Source organism: Staurois parvus, unplaced genomic scaffold (assembly GCF_062004578.1).
Source record: "Staurois parvus isolate SC_StPar_1 unplaced genomic scaffold, SC_StPar_1.0 ptg000530l, whole genome shotgun sequence".
NCBI classification, from domain to species: Eukaryota; Metazoa; Chordata; class Amphibia; order Anura; family Ranidae; genus Staurois; species Staurois parvus.
In genome coordinates, this window is record NW_028318326.1 from 5,129,736 (window position 1) to 5,148,783 (window position 19,048).

The 19,048-nt window shown below is 42.5% G+C and overlaps 1 protein-coding gene across 1 annotated transcript in view; it reads right to left on the reverse strand.

Moving 5' to 3' along the window:
* MTX2 (metaxin 2) overlaps positions 1-19,048 on the reverse strand; it is a 269,812-nt gene that overhangs the window by 157,027 nt on the left and 93,737 nt on the right. The window lies entirely within an intron of this gene.

The following is a 19,048-nucleotide window of genomic DNA, read 5'->3' on the forward strand; positions in this document are numbered from 1 at the left end:
GTACATTATTAATTATATTTAATTACTCACAGCCTGCGCATCTGTAACAAGGACGTGTCCTCAGCACACACAATTGTATAGAATGCTACTGTGTGCTGAGTGTATAATGCAAGGATCACCACTGTGTTCAGACAACAGAACCATAAAATAAAATGATGGGCATGACGGTTAAACGATGTTCCTCCAGCCATCTCCTTGCTTACCACTGACTGCAGCTAATGGATGTGGTCAAAGTGCTGCTCCCCCCAATCTAGGGATCAGGATAGTAATGGCTCCAGTGGTATCCCCTGATAATACTGAAACTCACAGGGCTATGGAATCTCTGGATATCTTACTCAGCTGGCTGAGGCTTTCTACAGAACAATAAAACAATTTGATTACAATGCACCTGAGACAAGGACATCCCTTATGTCCTCATAGCCGCTGCCTGACCTTCCATTAAATCACTGGAATGCTACTGGATGTATAACCTCAGTTCAGCACAAGCAGTGCTTTATTTCTTCTCTCTTCCAAAACAACCACTAAGTAATAAGATGTGTTCCTATCACAGCCAGAATTGAATCTATTTCAATGACCAAACACTTTGCAATCTCATTGTGCAAACTCTTGTGGTGGCCATACACATAACAATCTGAATGAACGATTCTTCACAGACTTGGACTATATGATCAAATCTATGAATTATCGAAAAACCGCATAATGGGGAGATTCAAAAAAGTCTTGCAGACACTCTTTAGAATTTCCTTGAACCTTTGCACTGAAATTGTTGCTGTTTGTGACAGATTCATGTAGCTGTCAGGAACAGGTACATGTATCTATCTTAGACAGCCCATACTAATTTTTTTTGTTCAACCAGCAAGTTAAATAAATTAAAAAAAAAGATTACTTGATTAACCAACCCATACACTCGATGTGGATAGGGGAATCACACCTACTGTGCCATTTGACAGCGGGGAGACTTCCCTGCTATATGAATACACTGATCAGTACTGCCGGCTATAGCCAGTGGTGCTGATTGTGCAGAAAGTTTCCAACAGGCTGTTTGTACAGAAGTCAGCTGAACCTGTTTTGATCCATTTATGGCCGGGTTTAGGAGGTGACACTCCATCCTCAAGGCAGCTCAGTATTACTGAGCTTTCTCCCCAGCCAATGGTGCAAGGAAAGGAGCCAAAGGAGCAGGGCCAAGGAAATGGGGTTACCACCAGTCCTCATCTAAGGGGGGGGTCCAGGCAGCTGGGTGAATCAGATGTGGGCAGTGAGGGTAATCAGCAAGGGGGGGGGAGGGGTGGCAAATATTGGAACCAACTCCCTGTATGGCTATCTCTGCAGCAGCAGAAAGCTGGATTCTTTTCCTTTCCAGTTCCAATAATTGCCCTCCCCGCACCCATCACCCTCCCTGTGCACCCTTCTACTCAGGTCCCCCTGTGTGCCCCCGCAGTGCTGCTGACTTCCATCCTCTCCTTCCAACCGGCAGCTGCAAGCACACAATAAGATCCTCCAGGATGGAGAGTTAGGAAAGGGTCCAGTAAATATGTCATTTTTAAGAGCCCCTTCCTTTCCTGAATGAACACAATGAGTGATTGGTACCAATCACACACTGTGTCTATTTATAAATGAACCATAGTGAACTGTGTTTTTTTTTTTTTAGGGGGGGGCTGTCAGGAGTGGAGTGGGTGGCTGAAGCCTGATGGGGAGCTCTGAAACTAGTTCCCCATTGGGTGTGCCTGCTGTGTGACTTGTCATTGGCCAGATATGGGCTTTGCCCTATCTTGATGATGATGCCAGCCAAAATCCCCTCCACATTTGTTTACATTCAGCCTTCAGTCAGGGAATCTCCTGGCATGGTTGCATCCTAGCAGGCACAAGCATTGTGTGGGAAGTTGTCACATTCATGACAGCTTCCCAGTACAAAATGCCCCACTCTTAGCTCTAGCATTTCTCTGTATGCAAGCTCAGAGTCAGTCTTAAAGCGGTAGTAAACTGCAAAAAAATTTCCCTCTGCAAGGTAATGTCATAATGTGCTAGTATGCATCGCATACTAGCACATTATGAAGGAGTTACCTTAAAATGAAGTCCTCCAGCGGCACGCTGTCACCGCTGCAGAGGCTTCCATCTTTACCCGGTCTTCCTTCTGGGTTTGCGAGCTCCGGCCATCTGACTGGCCGAGCCGTGGTGACTTCACTCCAGTGCATGCGCGTGAGTTCCGGGCCATGGCACAGTGCTATGGCCAGGGGGGGACTGACCATTTGGAAACTCGGGCACTGCCCAAGGGCCCGGGGTCAGTAGAGGGCCCCATGAGATGCCCCTGGTACCTTTTTCATAGGCTTTTTTGAGTATGGGCAAGGACACAGGGCCCCATGATCCCCTATTGCCCGGGGGCCCCATGAGTTGTTAGTCTGCCCCTGGCTCTGTAGGAATGGCACAGCTGTCAAAAGCAGCAAATATCTCCTAAACGGTGCACATTTAGGAGATATTCATTTACCCTACAGGTAATCTTTATTATAAGTTTACCTGTAGGTAAAAGTATTCAATAGGAGTTTACTACCACTTTAATTACCACCAGTTTGTTGAACTGTGAAATTGTGGTAATTCTTTAAAAATCTGTTGCAGCCAGGTTCTAAAATGGCAGTTGTAAGAACTACCTAAATTTGTTAACATTTGTTAAAGGGACTTACCATCAGAAAAGTATTGTAAATGCTTTATTGAATTCACCAGACTATGTTATTGATTGATTTTGAGGAAAACCAATCAATATTATCAAAATTATTCTGATTGGCCAGGGCAAAAAAATTTCATCAAAGGAAGGTAAATCAATAAAATAGTCAAGTGTACGGCACATCAAACAATCTTTTTTGATCGTATTTTTTCTCCTGGGCAATAAATAATTGTATATAAAATTATGCTTGTATGACCACCTTTGGATTTGCCTACAAAAAATTAAGGGAATGGTTCACCTGGTTGGATGGAAATTTCATTATTTTATTGGTAAGCCCTCAAACAACTTTTGAAAATCAGACATTTCGCAATCAGATTGCTATCTAAGGAAGGTTTATGAGAAAAGGAAATGATCACAGAAATGTATCTGCCTTAGGTGGTTCTTGAATGGGTTATATTGATTTTATATATTAGGTCAAAGCCAATAATGTACAACCAGCCTGTTGGGTTTTTCTCAAACGATTAGTGCCTTCAGCTATAGCCGGCAACACTAATCATTGTGTTCTGCCAGGAAGGAAGGCACCCCATCTGCAGAACGCAGTAGAGCTGCTGGAAGGATTCCCTCATCAACACTGACTGTTGATGGAGGAATCAAGAAATTCTCTTTCCTTCCAATCACATAATCTATGGCCTGCCTTAGACGTACGTCATGAGCTCATGAGCCACATCCAGATGTAACATCTGCCAGTGGGCCATAGTTGAACTGGCCATAGACATAGATGGTCCGTCAGACATGGTTTAGGACTATGAGGGAAGGAAGAGGAGCAGTAGAGATCAGGCAAGGTTTTCTGTCTGACCAATCACCTTGTTCTTTTGGGAATCATTTGGATCTGTTGTGCACTGACCTAAAGACCTTTGGTTATCACTCAATCCAGCCAATAGAAAGTCAGATCCAGGGACTGTCATATGTGTATGGACAGCTTTAGGGCCAGTGTCAACAGACTTTGGGCCTCAAACGCAGTGTACTTTGGACAGTTTGAGACACTTCTGAGTTCATTCAAAATTCCTTGACAAGTTCATTTGATCTGCAGTTCACCTCCTTCTGTATTGCAATATACCTGATTCATGCTGCCATTGCATTCCCACAGACTTGTAAGGACTCATTTACATTAGCATTGCCAGCTAAAGCAGGATTCATGATTGATTTTTACATTGCCTCCTGTTTTAACCGCTAATAGCCCACACCACCGCATCACAAGTGCTTGCGAATCTGTTGTAGTGTAGGTCCATTCCCTTGAATGGGTCATGTTCGGTGGTGCTTCTGGTCATGGAGGGGATCATTTTTGCTGCAACACAATTCAAAGCATCATGGCCATGGCACCTGTACACCCTATCCTGTGCATGCAGTTTACGGTGGAGTGGTTGAGGCCACAAGTGTAAATGAACCATATGGGGCGAGAAGCAGCTCTGATGCCCATCCACACAGGCCCTTAGGCTGCCAACTAAATTCTAAGCACAAGTCTGTTAAACTTAGGCTAGCCATATACACTACACACATAGTATTCTCTCATTCAGCCCTCTGACTAAACAAGGGCAATCTATAAAATTCCTTCATCCACATTAAATTGTGGATTATGAGATCTCCCCTGCCAGCTATTGTATTCTGACAGCTGTCAGAATACCAAAGCAGTGGCTGCATTTGATTGGATGCAGTCACTGTTCATCTGACAATATTTCATTTGGCTCATTTGACAAAAGTCATTTGAAATATCAAGTATCTGGTACGGAGAGGGTTGGAGAATAGAACAGTAAGCATAAAGGGGTGACTGCATAAGAGAAACACATGATGTATCCACTTCTTAAACCAATTGATTAGTGATACATGTCCTAATGATATATGTACAGTATCAACTGTATGTATAAGCAATGCTATGTTAAAATTGAATATCCAATCATGTGAAGGGGAACGAAAACAATTAAATGGGGTTTCACTCTACATGTTTGGATAATTGAAATGGCCACAGCTTTACTTCATTCAACATGTGAATGCTCTCTATTCCTGTACTAAATAAACCATAGTGTATGTCATACTTTACCTTGCAGGTGAGAGGACCCCAACAGTGATGCTTTTGTTTATTTGCTCAATCAAAGGCTGGTGGCATGTTGATGACCAAGCTTTATTGCTGTATTTCAATTGGAAAAGTGAAGTCACTGAACTGGTTAGGCAGGGTCTTTTGGATCTCTAGCCTTTCTAAGCACAATTACAGTACATTGAATGGCCCAGAGAGGCCACTAGGGGGCACATAGCTGTAGAGTGCAGCCCATCCTGGAAAAGGCAGGGCAGAGTGGGATCAAGGGGCCAGCATTATTTGCGGCTAGACCCCCACCAAAGCAGCATGTGTAATGGGTGGAGGTGCAGCATTTGAAGAAGGAGGAGCGTTGGTATGTAGTTTTCAGAGGATATGGATTGGCATAGTAGACTTTCTGGAAGATGTTGCTTAAGGTGAATTTAAATTTTAATACAATAGCTGAAATATAGCCAAAATATAAGACAAGCTGTATAGAGTTAATGTATGTGAAATTAACCTGCGCCTAAAAAAACCTTTAAAATTATATGTGATCCAAATAATTACTGCTGCTGTTCATAAGATAAAAAACCACCACACATAAAAATAATATTACAGTGCAAAAATTAAAGAAACAATAGTGATTATATCAACAATGATGAGATAATAAAAAAATAATAAAAAGTCCACTGTCCCAAATGAACAGTGATACAGATTTCCAGTCAAAGAAACAGTGCCAAAAAACCAAATGTGTTCCTTAAACAATATCCACACACCATCCGTGATCACCTTCCGGTACAATCCACACTCACCAGATATGGACTCTTAGCTTGTATGCCTTAAGAGTCAAATGAGCTTTTATTGGTGAAGTGTGTTCCCCGGAATGAACCAGATCAGAGCAGAAATGCTTGCTTGACATCTCTCAACAGACTTCATTCCATTGTAAAAGCAAGTCCATTCTCCTATACATGCTCCGCCCCAGATCTTCCAGATGTGTCCATTCCCAGGAAGCAGCAGTCTTTCTTTGGGCATATGCTCTCTTGGCACCGGAGCCTGTGCCTGTGGCATGGACCCAGGAGCTGGTTCTGTGCTGGCCCAGAAAAGGCAGCAATAGTTTAGCGAGCTCCCCAAGCACAAACACTCTTCCAGCAGACCATAATGCTGTGTCTGCTGTATTTTTTACAGCTTATGGTCTGATGGTAGAGTGTTTGGAAGATCCAGGGTGGAGCATGTATAGCTTTGATCTGGTTCATTCCGGGGAACACACTTCACCAATAAAAGCTCATTTGACTCTTAAGCCATACAAGCGAAGAGTCCATCATATCTGGTGAGTGTGGATTGTACCGGAAGGTGATCACGGATAGTGTAGGGATATTGTTTAAGGAACACATTTGGTTTTTTGGCACCATTTCTTTGACTGGAACACTGTATCACAGTTTATTTGGGACAGTGGACTTTTTATAATTTTTTTTATTATCTCATCACTGTTTATATAACCAACTGTTTGTTTAATTTGTGCGCTGTAATATTATTTTTATGTATAGAGTTAATACATATATAGTATGTACCGTATTCAGTAGATTATTTCCTTTTTATTTCACATATCTTTATGGATATGTTTGTATATGTTTCTTCACATTTACTTGCTGACCAAGCTGTACAATAAAAGTGACAGTGGTAATGGTTGGGACAAAGTTTATTACTGCCAGGGGTGTAGCCAACAGTAACCTTTTATTCACATGGAAAAAAGCTTTCTACAGTTATTAAAATACAGTTTTTTATTGTTGCCTTTTAATCACGGTTACAGCTCCACACTCTCCACATTTCTCCAAATATCAGCAGTTTTCTTATTGTTGGGCCTTGAGCAATTCAGATAAAGGTGTTTGTACCTAGACCACAGCTCTGGCCACACACTTGTACCTCAATTTTGCTTGCTGCCTAAGCCACTGAGACCATCACAGTCTCAGTACCCTGGGGAACTAAAAAATTGCTGGGTTGTATGGTAACTTCAAAGCCAGCTGAATTATGGTTGCTTTTCACTATAGATGAGTTTCAGGTGAAAGGTGAGTTTGACGAGAACTCTTGCTGAACAGGTGAACCAAATAGCAAGATGTAGCCTGTTCGCCCATTGAAACCTCTGGCTGCTGCTGCAGATAAAAGTGTTTAATTTAGTGGCAGTATCACTAACATTACAAAATAAATTACTTCCCAGCCTGCGCACCGGCATAGTAAACACACCAGTGGTTATCCCAGGTGACTATACTGACCAAATATGGCCATCACGTGGGGTGTGGGACTGTTGAGTGGGCTGTTCCTCCTCAAATTTCATACCAGACCCTAATCAAGGGTCTGGTATGGATTTTGGGGGGACCCCAGGCTTTTTTTTTCACAGGGGTTCCTGTAAAATCCATACCAGACCCTTTAATGGATAAGAGTCTGACATAAATGTTGAGAGGGATCCCTCAGCAGTTCTGTTTACAGAGAGAACAAATTCAGCAGAAAAATCAGTTTCTCTTGTTTTCTAAATGTTACTTTTGCTGTAGTACATTATACAGGTACGCAACTTCATGTTCATGTTTCAGGCCTCCTCTAAGCCCTTTAAGGCTTTTTAAGAACAGCTCCATTCTTACCCCCGTAGTACTGTCCTTCTCTCTGACTGCTGCTGGGGATGTTGAGAGCCCACTTCCAGCTGTGTTGCCTGGAACCTGGAACCTTCTGCGAGCAAGGGGCATCTTTCCTGGGCAAATGACAATCTGTGTGGGATCCACCATCATCAGGCCACCTAGTGTGTATTCCCACCTTGTCTATAGGCACCAGAGGAACTTCAGCAGTAGGAAGTGGCACAGTGACTGCAGAGGTGGGTGGCGATGAGGCAAGATGCGGTGAGGGAAGGGTAGAAAAGTGTGCTTGGCAGGTACAGGGAGGTATAGTAATGTGCTGAGGGGTAAAAAGTGTGATGAGGGTGCAAGGGTCCTGGGGGGGTACTAAATTACACTGTGGGGGACAGAATTGTGCCAGGGTGACTGAGCATTGCTGGGTGGTTGCATTGCTGTGCAGAGGGGTGCAGAAGTGTGCTCTAGGGAAAAGAGATGTGTTGGGGGGTACATATGTGCTATGGGGCACACATAAGTTTGCTAAGGGGGATTACAGAAGTGTGCTGTGTTGGGTACAGATGTGTGCTGGAGGGCTATCAATCATTCGCTGTGTTCATTAAGCCTAGGTTCACACTAGAATGCGGTGTGGGAAACTTGCAATTCACGTTTTTCGCACTGTGTGCAAAAGTTTACCACTCACTGTTTGTTTATCCCCAATGTCCCCCCCAACACTTAGCACCAATGGCCCCACTTTCTCCACACTTAAGGCCAATTTCCCCTTCTTCCCTTACTTACCACCAGTGATCCCCCTTTCTCCACTTAGCACAAAGGTCCCTTTTCTCCCCACACTTAGCACTAATTTCCCCCCTTTCCTCCCACTTATCTACAATGTTCCCAAATTCCCCCATTTAGCACTAATGCCCCCCTCCCTCCACTTAGCACAAAGGTCCCTTTTCTCCCCACACTTAGCACTAATTAGCCCCCTCTCCCCCCACTGTTCCCCCACCGCCCTACTTAGCACCAATATTCCCCTCCCCCACTTAGCACTAGTGTCCCCCCTCATCTCCACTGAGCAGCAGTAACTCCCCCCCCACACACACACTTAAAACCAATGTTTCCCCTCTCCCCTCAATTAGCACATTACCCCCCTCCACTTTGCACCACTGCCCACCCCAACATAGCACCAATGTCTTCCTCTTTCCCCCATCTTAGCACTAATGTGCACTCTCCTCACTTAACATTGCACTCCTGTAAGTTGTAGCTGCTCTTTTGCAGCAGTACCTCTCGCTGATATCTATAGGTGGGGAAGAGAGGATTTGGGGAGGGAGGACAGCTCTGTATTGGAAGGGGGAGGGTTGTAAACTGGCCTATGAGATATGCATTCCTGAACCCTGCATTCTATACATAACACACTCCTTAACTCTGCAATCTGTACACAGTGCACTCCTGAACTCAGCACTCAAATGGTTAATTGTTTTTCAAAAATGATCCTTCATTCTGAGGTTTATATGTATCCCTGTGATTGTCACTTGTGTCATAGTAAGTAGGAGTGTTTTGTGGGTTCAAGGTCTGGTGTATATGTGTGCAAAGTATACAATGACTAGGCATGGATTCTGGTCAATCATTTTTATTTAAGCCCCTCCCACTGTTAGACAAGATCTGGCTTCTACCTCACTTACTACTGACCACTGAACTCTGTGTCCCTGTATACCACGGCATACAGTGCAATGAGGATCACACCCAATAACCTTTCTTTCTCTGTGTCAAGAGACTTATGATCTTGCACACAGGCCACTTGCTTTCAGAAAACACCCCCAAAGCCAACTGTACTGAGCTGGTGCAAGAAGCGCCATCTTGTGCCATGCTTTCAGTTTGAGATTGCTGACCCCCCAGGAAAAAAAAATGATCTATGGCCCTTTGCAAGGTAATGCATAAGAATCACACAGCAATGTGCACTGAGTTCCTATTTGATTCTGGTGTGAACCGGCCCTCTTAGTCTCTTTGTCAGGTTTTTATCGTCTTTTTCCCTGATCTCCCTTAACTTTTGGTTCTGGTATAAGGTGGCCACAGGGACAGTACAAAAAATGGCCATTGCCCCAATCTATAACTGGCCATCACAGCAAGGAGCACATGAAAGGGTGACGCATGTCAAACAACAAAAGAGAAAAATTCCCAGCTCAACTTACCAACCAGCCCGCAAAAAAACGAATTAACCTGTCTAACAGTATGCGTTAAAAACAGGGGTTTAGTTAGCACACATTTGCAAATACATGCGTAAGCTACAGAGCCTCGTCATGGCATCCTAAAATTCTGTAGTTCCTTACTCTACAAATTTTGAGAGCCCCCATAGTAGAGGCACATGTATTTAATGGATAGACCAAGGGCAGGTGGACCTGAGGGAGCCCACCCCTCTTTAAAGGTACAGGAGCGCACTGGACACACAGCATGTAGCACAATGGCAGCTAAGGTGTCCAGTGCACCCCCTCATCAACTATTCAACAGTACAAAAAAGCCACAGGGACAGGTAGAGACAAAAAAATCTCTCCAATTACAACTCACACATCAATTAAAGCCCAACTCCACGACTATGAAAAAATCCTCCCTTGCAGCGGGGCCCTCCGCACATCAAGGATCAATTGCTTGTTATGTCTGCGGCAGATAGGTAAGGAAAAAAACTTACCTTATTCCAACAGGGTCCCTGCAGCACTGTAACTTGTCCCCTGGCTTTGTTCATGCTCCAACCTCCAAAATGTACAATATAGGTTTTATTTTCCCTCCTAGATTGTAAGCTCGAAAGAGCAGGGCCCTTGATCCCCTCATGTTTTGCATTGTATTGGTATTGTTCTGTCACATGTTCTGTCTCCCTTTTGTAATGTACAGCGCTGAGCGAACTATTGGTGCTTTATAAATACTGTATAATAATAATAATAATAATTTCCCTGTATTGCACATGATGACACCAAGGCTACACCTACAGACCAGAACTTCAGGCGAAGGAGAAGAGTGCCGTAGCTAGCCAGAATGGGGAGAAAATTAAGTAATATGGCCTGTTCCTAAATACCTTAGATGTAACAGGTAATTAATTTTTGCAGTGCAAAGGGGGTCGTATTGCAAGGGTGTTTTTTTTTTTGTTTTTTTTTAATTTGAATGGAGGTGGTCTTTAAAGCTCTATTTTAAATAGAATGGGTGAAGGAAGAGAACCTTGGCCATGGTTATATTGCTGTTTAGGTCCCTATAGAGAGTTCCCCTCACTTCTAGTACTGGTGACAAATAGTCACTGGGACAGTGTGAAGACAATCCTTCCCATTGCTAATATAGACAACAATAAGAAACAATGTTAACTGGGGTTTAACTGTGTACAAATACAAAGCTCTAAATCCTCCAGAATATCTGGAATTAAACAATCTGTAAATTGGTATCACAGAGGGAAGATAAAGTGACCTGATCTCTGTTTTTTTTCATTGACAACTGTGATTCCAAATGCATTTTTGCATTCTGTTGCTTCCTTCCTACAAAATAAACAATAAAAAGGTAATTAACTAACACAGTTTTTATTACAATTAGCAAATACTTATGGGCTCTTGTCCAAGTCTATCCAAATAGATAAGTAGTTTGCTTTTTGTCTAGTTTACCAAATTACTCAGAATAACAGTCTGTACTTCTCATAAACATTCAAAAACGTGAACCAAATGGGCAGTTTGCAATCTAAATAGATAATTATTCCCGAACCAGTGATGAATTCTGAAAAAATAGTGTAAAATACCATATGCTTGGCAGGTTACAAGAAATTCATTCAAGACTGAACTACAATGAATTTACTCAAATCTTGGATCCTTCCTCTGGAAATGATTTTCTAGTCATCTGTGCTTCTCTTCAGCTACTGACTTTGAGCTTCTGCAGGTGACTCACATTGTCTTCATTCCTTCTGTCTCATCTCTAAACCCCCTCCTATCACTTTTTCTCTGAGTTTGCATCTGTTTCTGGACATTATTCTCTCATTGGTTCCCCAAAATCTTTTTTTTTTCTCTCTCTCATAGGAATGTATTTATTACAGGTACTTATATAGCACCAACAATTTATGCAGCTCTTTACATATATATATTGTGCATTCACATCAGTCCCTGCCCTCAAGGAGCTTACAATCTAAAGTCCTGAACTCACATTCATATACACATACTAGGGCCAATTTAGACAGGAGCCAATTAACTTACCAACATGTAATTGGAGAGTGGGAGGAAACCTGAGTACCTGGAGGAAACCCATGCAGGCACAGAGATAACAAAAAAAATCCAGGCAAATTGGACCATGTTTCATAAAGGTTTTTAGCCATCCTTTGGATCAAATGTAGCTATAGGTATAGGATTGTGTATATGGAGGTTTTAATTTTTTTTTATATTGGTTGAGCTAGATAGACTTGTCATATGGTCTATTGCTTCTCACTGCCTATACCTCTCTACTGGCCAATCACTTTGATAGGTGGCCTCACTGACTATTGTTCAAGCATGGGAGGCAGACTAAAGTGTTGACTTCCTAATTAAGTTGGTATTTGATATAGATGGCACTGGGCTCTCCTACAATTTGGGGTAAGAAATTCCAAATCCAAGCTGACATTATATTTCAAATTAGCAGAGAATGTGTGAGTATGAGTGGGCTGGTGTGATGTCCTATGTGAAACATAAGAACACATTCCTTACGGGACTCCCATAATTTAATTCAGAAACACTGATACTTTATTAGGCTTCATACATTTTTTTTATAATGTGAGTTGCCTTGTTTATAAATTATATGCTAGATCTGCTATCTATTACTAGTCCAACACTGATTCTCTGTATTCTTTCCCAAAAAACAGTGAATGCTTAGCTCACTTTATTTTCTTCATTTCTTCAGTGTCTCTATTATAGTCTAATATTTTTTATCATCAATGCAAGCTAGGAGTATTGATGTTCTTACACTAAGCTGGATAGGTAATTCTCCAGTCTACCCAGTGGTCTTTGAATGTGTATGCAACTGTGATAGTAAGCTGTGTTGGGCAAGAAAATGCAGGGCTGACCAAATAAAAAAAATTATAATTTATTCTAAATATGGGGGCAGCACAGTGGCTAAATGGTTAGCACGTTCGCCTGGCAGCACTAGGGTCATTGGTTCAAATCCCAACCATGGCACCACCTGCCTGGAGTTTGCATGTTCTCCCTGTGCCTGCATGGGTTTCCTTCGGGTACTCCGGTTTCCTCCCACACTCCAAAAGACATGCTGGTAGGTTAATTGGCTCCTGTCTAAATGAGCCCTAGCATGTGTATGTATGAATGTGAGTTAGGGACCTCAGATTGTACGCCCCTTGAGGGTTAGGGACTGATGTGAATGTACAATATATATGTAAAAGTGCTGCGTAAATTGACGGCTATGAATATAAGTACCTGAAATAAATATGAATTTTACACCAGGGATACACATCATTCTTAATTGATGCACACTCTAGTTAGACACAAAGGTTTATGCATTCAAACTCACTCACCTGACGTAGAATACTTTTTATTGTCTCATTCGTCTTCTGTCACTGTATGCACTGCTTTGCAAATGCCTTTGGCTGCCAGTATCCATACTTCTGACTTGCCCTGAATGTGAGGCTTTCTAAATGCACTGCCCACTATAGTTCTCAGAGAAGGATGTTGCATAATACTGGGTAAAAAAAAACAGGTTTCAGTTCTGTCCAAGAGATGTGAATAGTCTGCTGTGTATGGCTGTAGTGATGTATATAAAACTCGGACTAAAGGCAAAATGAGTGATCCTTGTGCTCAGTTACAATGTTACCAAATCAAAACACTCTCAATCAGCATTAACTTACTATATTCATTATGCTGTTGGCATTGGTAAATAGATAGGATGATATATGGTATTTATATATGGTATTTATTTGTTTTGATTTTTTTTTTTACATTTCATCAGTTGCTTCCTGGTTTCTGGCTTAGGTCAAAATGATGATGATCATACAAGCCAGGTGTCTTCATGGGCATTTTTTCTTTCATCTGGATAAGAGAAGATAAGTTTTCTCAGTTAAGCACACCTTCCTGCCTGCATGCCTGAGCTGAGGGCAGATGGATTCCAGAAAGTAAATACTATTTATTTCAGGTACTTATATAGCGCCATCAATTTACGCAGCACTTTACATATATATTGCACATTCACATCAATCCCTAACCCTCAAGGGGTGTACAATCTAAGGTCCCTAACTTACATTCATGTATACACATACTCGGGCCAATTTAGACAGGAACCAATTAACCTACCAGAATGTCTTTGGAGTGTGGGAGGAAACCGGAGTACCCAGAGGAAACCCACACAGGCACAGGGAGAACATGCAAACTCCAGGCAGGTGGTGCCGTGGTTGGGATTCGAACCAACGACCCTAGTACTGCCAGGCAAAAGTGCTAACCATTTAGCCACTGTGCTGCCCATGATACTACGTGTATCATCTGTCCTTACTCAAGTTAACTGTGGCTAGAAATGCTAGGGGGAGTTTAAAGTGATTTCTCTACAAAATAAAACATGGAGACATGGACAGATGGGTGTGTCTGCTTTGAATACTAAAAATGATTTTGTTTGTGGTGCTCAGATACAATTATGTTCCACTTTAACTCGTTGCCTGGACTGGATCTTGATTTTGGTATTCTAAAATTTCATTTGATTAACTGGCGTGGAGAACCTAGCCTACCTGATGAGACACTATAGTTCATCATTTACTGGCAGCCTAGCTGCTCAATTTGCCAAATCTGGGTGGGCATGTTCTATGGTACAACCACTGTCATTTATAATATTGCCTACACATACCTCCGCAACATCTCCAAAATATGCCCCTTCCCAACTAATGACACCACAAAGCTCCTAATCTACTCCCTTGTTATCTCTCATCTCGACTACTGCAACTCCTTCCTCATTGGCCTACCTTTAGATAGGCTATCCCCCCCTCCAGTCCATCATGACTGCTGCTGCCAGACTCATTCACCTTACCAACCATTCAATGTCTGCTACCCATCTCTGCCATTCCCTCCATTGGCTGCCATTCACCCAATGAATGAAATTCAAAATACTAACAACAACTTACAAAGCTATCCACAACTCTGCCCCCAGTTGCATCACTACCTTGGTCTCAAAGTACCAACCTAATCGTTCTCTTCATTCCTCCCGAGACCTCCTGCTTTCTAGCTCCCTTGTCACCTCCTCCTATGCTCGCCTCCGGGACTTCTCCAGAGCCTTTCCCATCCTATGGAATTCCCTACCCTAATCTGTCCAACTATCTCCTATCCTGCCTCTGCCTAACAACTGTGCTCATTATTTTCTCCATCAGCTCATCCCCCACAGTTATTATGTTTTGTATCACTTGATTCCCCCCCCCCCCTTTTAGATTGTAAGCTCTAACGGGCAGGGCCCTCTGATTCCTAATGTATGAAATTGTATTGTAAATGTACTGTCTGCCCTCAAGCTGTAAAGAGCAGCACAAACTGTTGAAGCTTTATAAATCCTGTATAATAATAATAACAATAAAACAGTATGAATGAGACGTTTGTGATTTTAGTATAGTACCAATGTTTCCTTGAATAAAATTGGTGGTTATCCAACAGACTACTATATTTGCTACCTCAAGTTGACCTAATAAGTAGCATTGACCTAAACATTGTTTTGTTAAACACAGGGGCGGACTGACAACTCATGGGGCCCCCGGGCAATAGGGGATCATGGGGCCCCTGTGTCCTTGCCCAAACTCAAAAAAGCCTATGAAAAAGGTACCAGGGGCATCTCATGGGGCCCCTACTGACCCCAGGCCCTCGGGCAGTGTCCGAGTTTCCAAATGGTCAGTCCGCCCCTGTTTAAACATGTTGTTGGGGTTGTGTTTGGTATAGGGTCCCACCAGCTGATCCTCTGGTAGGTTTTGAGTATACCTGTAGCTCTGCAATTCTCCCATCTCATTACCTTATAAAGAGCTGATATAAAAAGGTGATAATTCTTTCATATTCTTCTCACTGCCCAACTAGTGCAATGTGTGTAGACTGTCCCTCCAACTTGTAAGGGACCAAAGTAAGTATTTAATATACAGTATGCTGTGGGTTGCAGACCATAAAACTGAGCCATGGACCCATATAGAAAATAATAACAAGAAATATAATGTAGAACACACTTGGCTGTTGGAATCTGGAGGTAATTCCCCAGGAACTCCAGTAAAGCAACACCTTGTGGGATTATGGAGATTCCACTACAGCTGAAATGTTAATAAGACAAATGTGTACCTTGGCCAAAACAGTAAATCAAATACAACCAGGAATTACATAGGGGTGTATTGATATTTATTTTAGTCTAACTGATCTCATTTTAAGATCATCAACAAAAGTTAGTCATTGTGGCTTTTCCTGGGAGATTTATCTAAGTTCTATGAGTAATGAAACTAATATATCCATGGCTTTGAAGTCACTATCGAGTATTGTGGCTGTGTAGAGATTTATATTACTTAGTTCCAATGGTTCCTGCGGCCTGTGGTTATCGTGTAGCCTGTGTGGATGACAGATAGGGAGGGGTGAGCTGTGGGGACCACAAGTCACTGTTCTGCACCTTTATCACAGGTTTTAAAAGCAAGTCCATATATTGTAACCAAATATAACAGATCACACAGTGATGCTGCATCATTAATTATTCAGCTGACTATCTGGATACAATGTTTACTCACTGTATCGCTTCACATAAAACAATGTTTAGGTAACAAAGAGATAGGGTCAACATATAGCACATCTCCAGGGACCATGGTCTATTATAGTTGACTGCAGTAAGTATTTTTTGTGGTTAATGCATTCCTACCATTGTTATATTTTATTGTAGGAGGACAGATTTCTGGCAGGAAAATGGAGAGCATTCAGTGTGACAAGATGTTCATTGCAGTTTTAAGCGAAATCATGATTTAGACCAGTGTGGAATAAAGAGTTATATTTCAGGTGAAGCTCAAATACAAAATAATAACATTTAAAAAAAAAATACTTACTATTGATTATTCACATTTAAATTTGCCATATACAATGAAACCAACACAGCACCTTTTTCTTTGCAAAAAAACACTGAGGGGAATGTACCAAACCTGGAACATTAGAATCTGAAGCAGCCAATAAACTTCTATCTTTCATTTTCAAAGCTTAAAGGCCAACTTCTGAACATTTAAAATTCCTGCTTTGCATTTGGGCTGCACCTGCTAGGGTTAACTGCTCATTAATTCTAGAGGAGGGTAAAAGCACTTTAACTTACCTGATCCTCCACCCCCACAGGAGCTGGCACTTTCCTGTGCTCCAGCGATTGGACTCTCCTATGGCATCATCATGTCCAGTGCAAAACCCTGCATTGGTATTGATGATGTCAGGACCTTAGACCGCTGGAGTATGGGAGAGAAGGCACTGCTGGAACTGGTACAGCAGGGCAGAGGAGCAGAGGATTGGGCAAGCAGATCTTCTTTTCTTTGTCCCCTAGACCTAAATGAGCAATCAACCCTTGCGGTGTGGATGCAGCCCTGCTGCAAGGGATCATTTTTAAAGAAGAACTCCGGAATGGGGTAAAATCTATATAATGGCCATGTTTACATAGGTAAGCAAAATCGCTGATGTCATGTTCAAAACTGTTTAAAAAAGCAGTGACGTCATTTTTTTTCCACAGCTTCCTCTGGAATCCCCAGGCTCTGGGAGAAGGGTCACAGAAGATGTCGCATCCCGTTAGTGTTTGTCGTCCCTTACTGAGACTACAATTCCCATCATGCCCTGGGATTTAGAGTCCCGAGTTGGCAGGACTATGGGTGTATGTGCAGGAGATCAGTACTGTTCTACAAATAGGACCCACATCACTACACACTCTTGTCATAGGAGGTGGGACAGACTGGACAGTGGGTGGATCAGACTGGGCAGTCTGAGAACTGATTCACATATGTGCAGTGCAGATTGAAGCTCAGGTTTCACAGCTAATGAATACAGTAGTTGTTCACAGGTTCACATCAGGTTTATGTCAAGTTCAGGACAGGATTAGCTCAGGATCTTGTTCTGTTTACATATATGCGGTTTAGAAACAGTTCCCATAGAAATCAATAGCTTGTAATCAGCAAATGAACTGCACTGCACTGCTCAAAAATTGGACATGACTCTTTTTAAAACCCCACTGAATCCACACCGCCAGTGCACCGGACATATGTGAACAGGCACCATAGGAAGCAATGATTTTTCACATGTCATGCAGATTGGATGCGGTTCAAACCACATCCAATCCACATATACAGTTGTGTTCAAAATAAATTATTTGCCATGTAGAAATATAATTTCTACCAAAAACAGTGATTGATCAGGTTAGTGATGTCTGACTGCTATTATTTTGAACACAACTGTATGTGAACGGGCACTGAGACTTACGGGTCTGCCCACTAGAGAAAGCAGGAAAGCTTGCTTTCAAAGAACTACAAGGAGGAATGTACAAGACCAGTGGCTGAGAGAAAAAAGGACATATCAGCCTCCAGTCTTGTAAACAGGATATTAGGGGGATAGAGAACCTTTCATGCAGTAAGGAATACTGGATTTCTCACTGACAACAGGACTAAATAAAATACCACTGACAATGTATTGATTACTATGGAGGTACCTGTATATATACACTATATTGCCAAAAGTATTGGGACACCCCTCCAAATCATTGGATTCAGGTGGTCCGATCACCTCCATGGTCATAGGTGTATAACATCAAGCACATAGGCATGCAGACTGTATCTACAAACATTTGTGAAAGAATGGGGCGCTCTCAGGAGCTCAGTGAGTTCAAGCGTGGTACCGTGATAGGTTGCCACCTGTGCAATAAGTCCATCCGTGAAATTTCCTTGCTACTAAATATTTCACGGTCAACTGTTAGTGGTATTATAACAAAGTGGAAGCAACTGGGAACAACAGCAACTTGAAGTGGTAGGCCATGTAAAATGACAAATCAGGGTCCGTGCATGCTGAAGCGCACAGTGCGCAGAAGTTGCCAACTGTCTGCATAATCAATAGCTAAAGACCTCCAAACTTCATATAGCTTTCAGATTAGAACAACAACAATGCATAGAGAGCTTCATGGAATGGGTTTCCATGGCCGAGCAGCTGCATACAAGCCTTACATCACCAAGTGCAATGCAAAGTGTCGGATGAAGAGGTGTAAAGCACTCCACCACTGGACTCAAGAGCATTGCAGATGTGTTCTCTGGAGTGAGGAATCACACTTCTCTGTCTGGCAATCCAATGGATGTGTCTGGGTTTGGTGGTTGCCAATAGCACAGTACTTGGCTGACTGCATTGTGCCAAGTGTAAAGTTTGGTGGAGGGGAGATTATTGTGTGGGGTTGTTTTTCAGGGGTTGGGCTTGGCCCCTTAGTTCCAGTGAAGGGAACTCTTAAGGCGTCAGCATACCAAGACATTTTGGACAATTTCATGCTCCCAACTTTGTGGGAACAGTTTAGGGATGGCCCCTTCCTGTTCCAACATGACTGCGCACCAGTGCACAAAGCAAGGTCCATAGAGACATGGATGAGTGAGTCCTGACCTCAACCCGATACAACACATTTGGGTGAATTAGAGTGGAAACTGCAAGCCTGGCCTTCTCGTCTGACATCAGTGCCTGACCTCACAAATACGCTTCTTGAAGAATTGTCAAACATTCCCATAGACACTCTCCTAAACCTTGTGGACAGCCTTCCCAG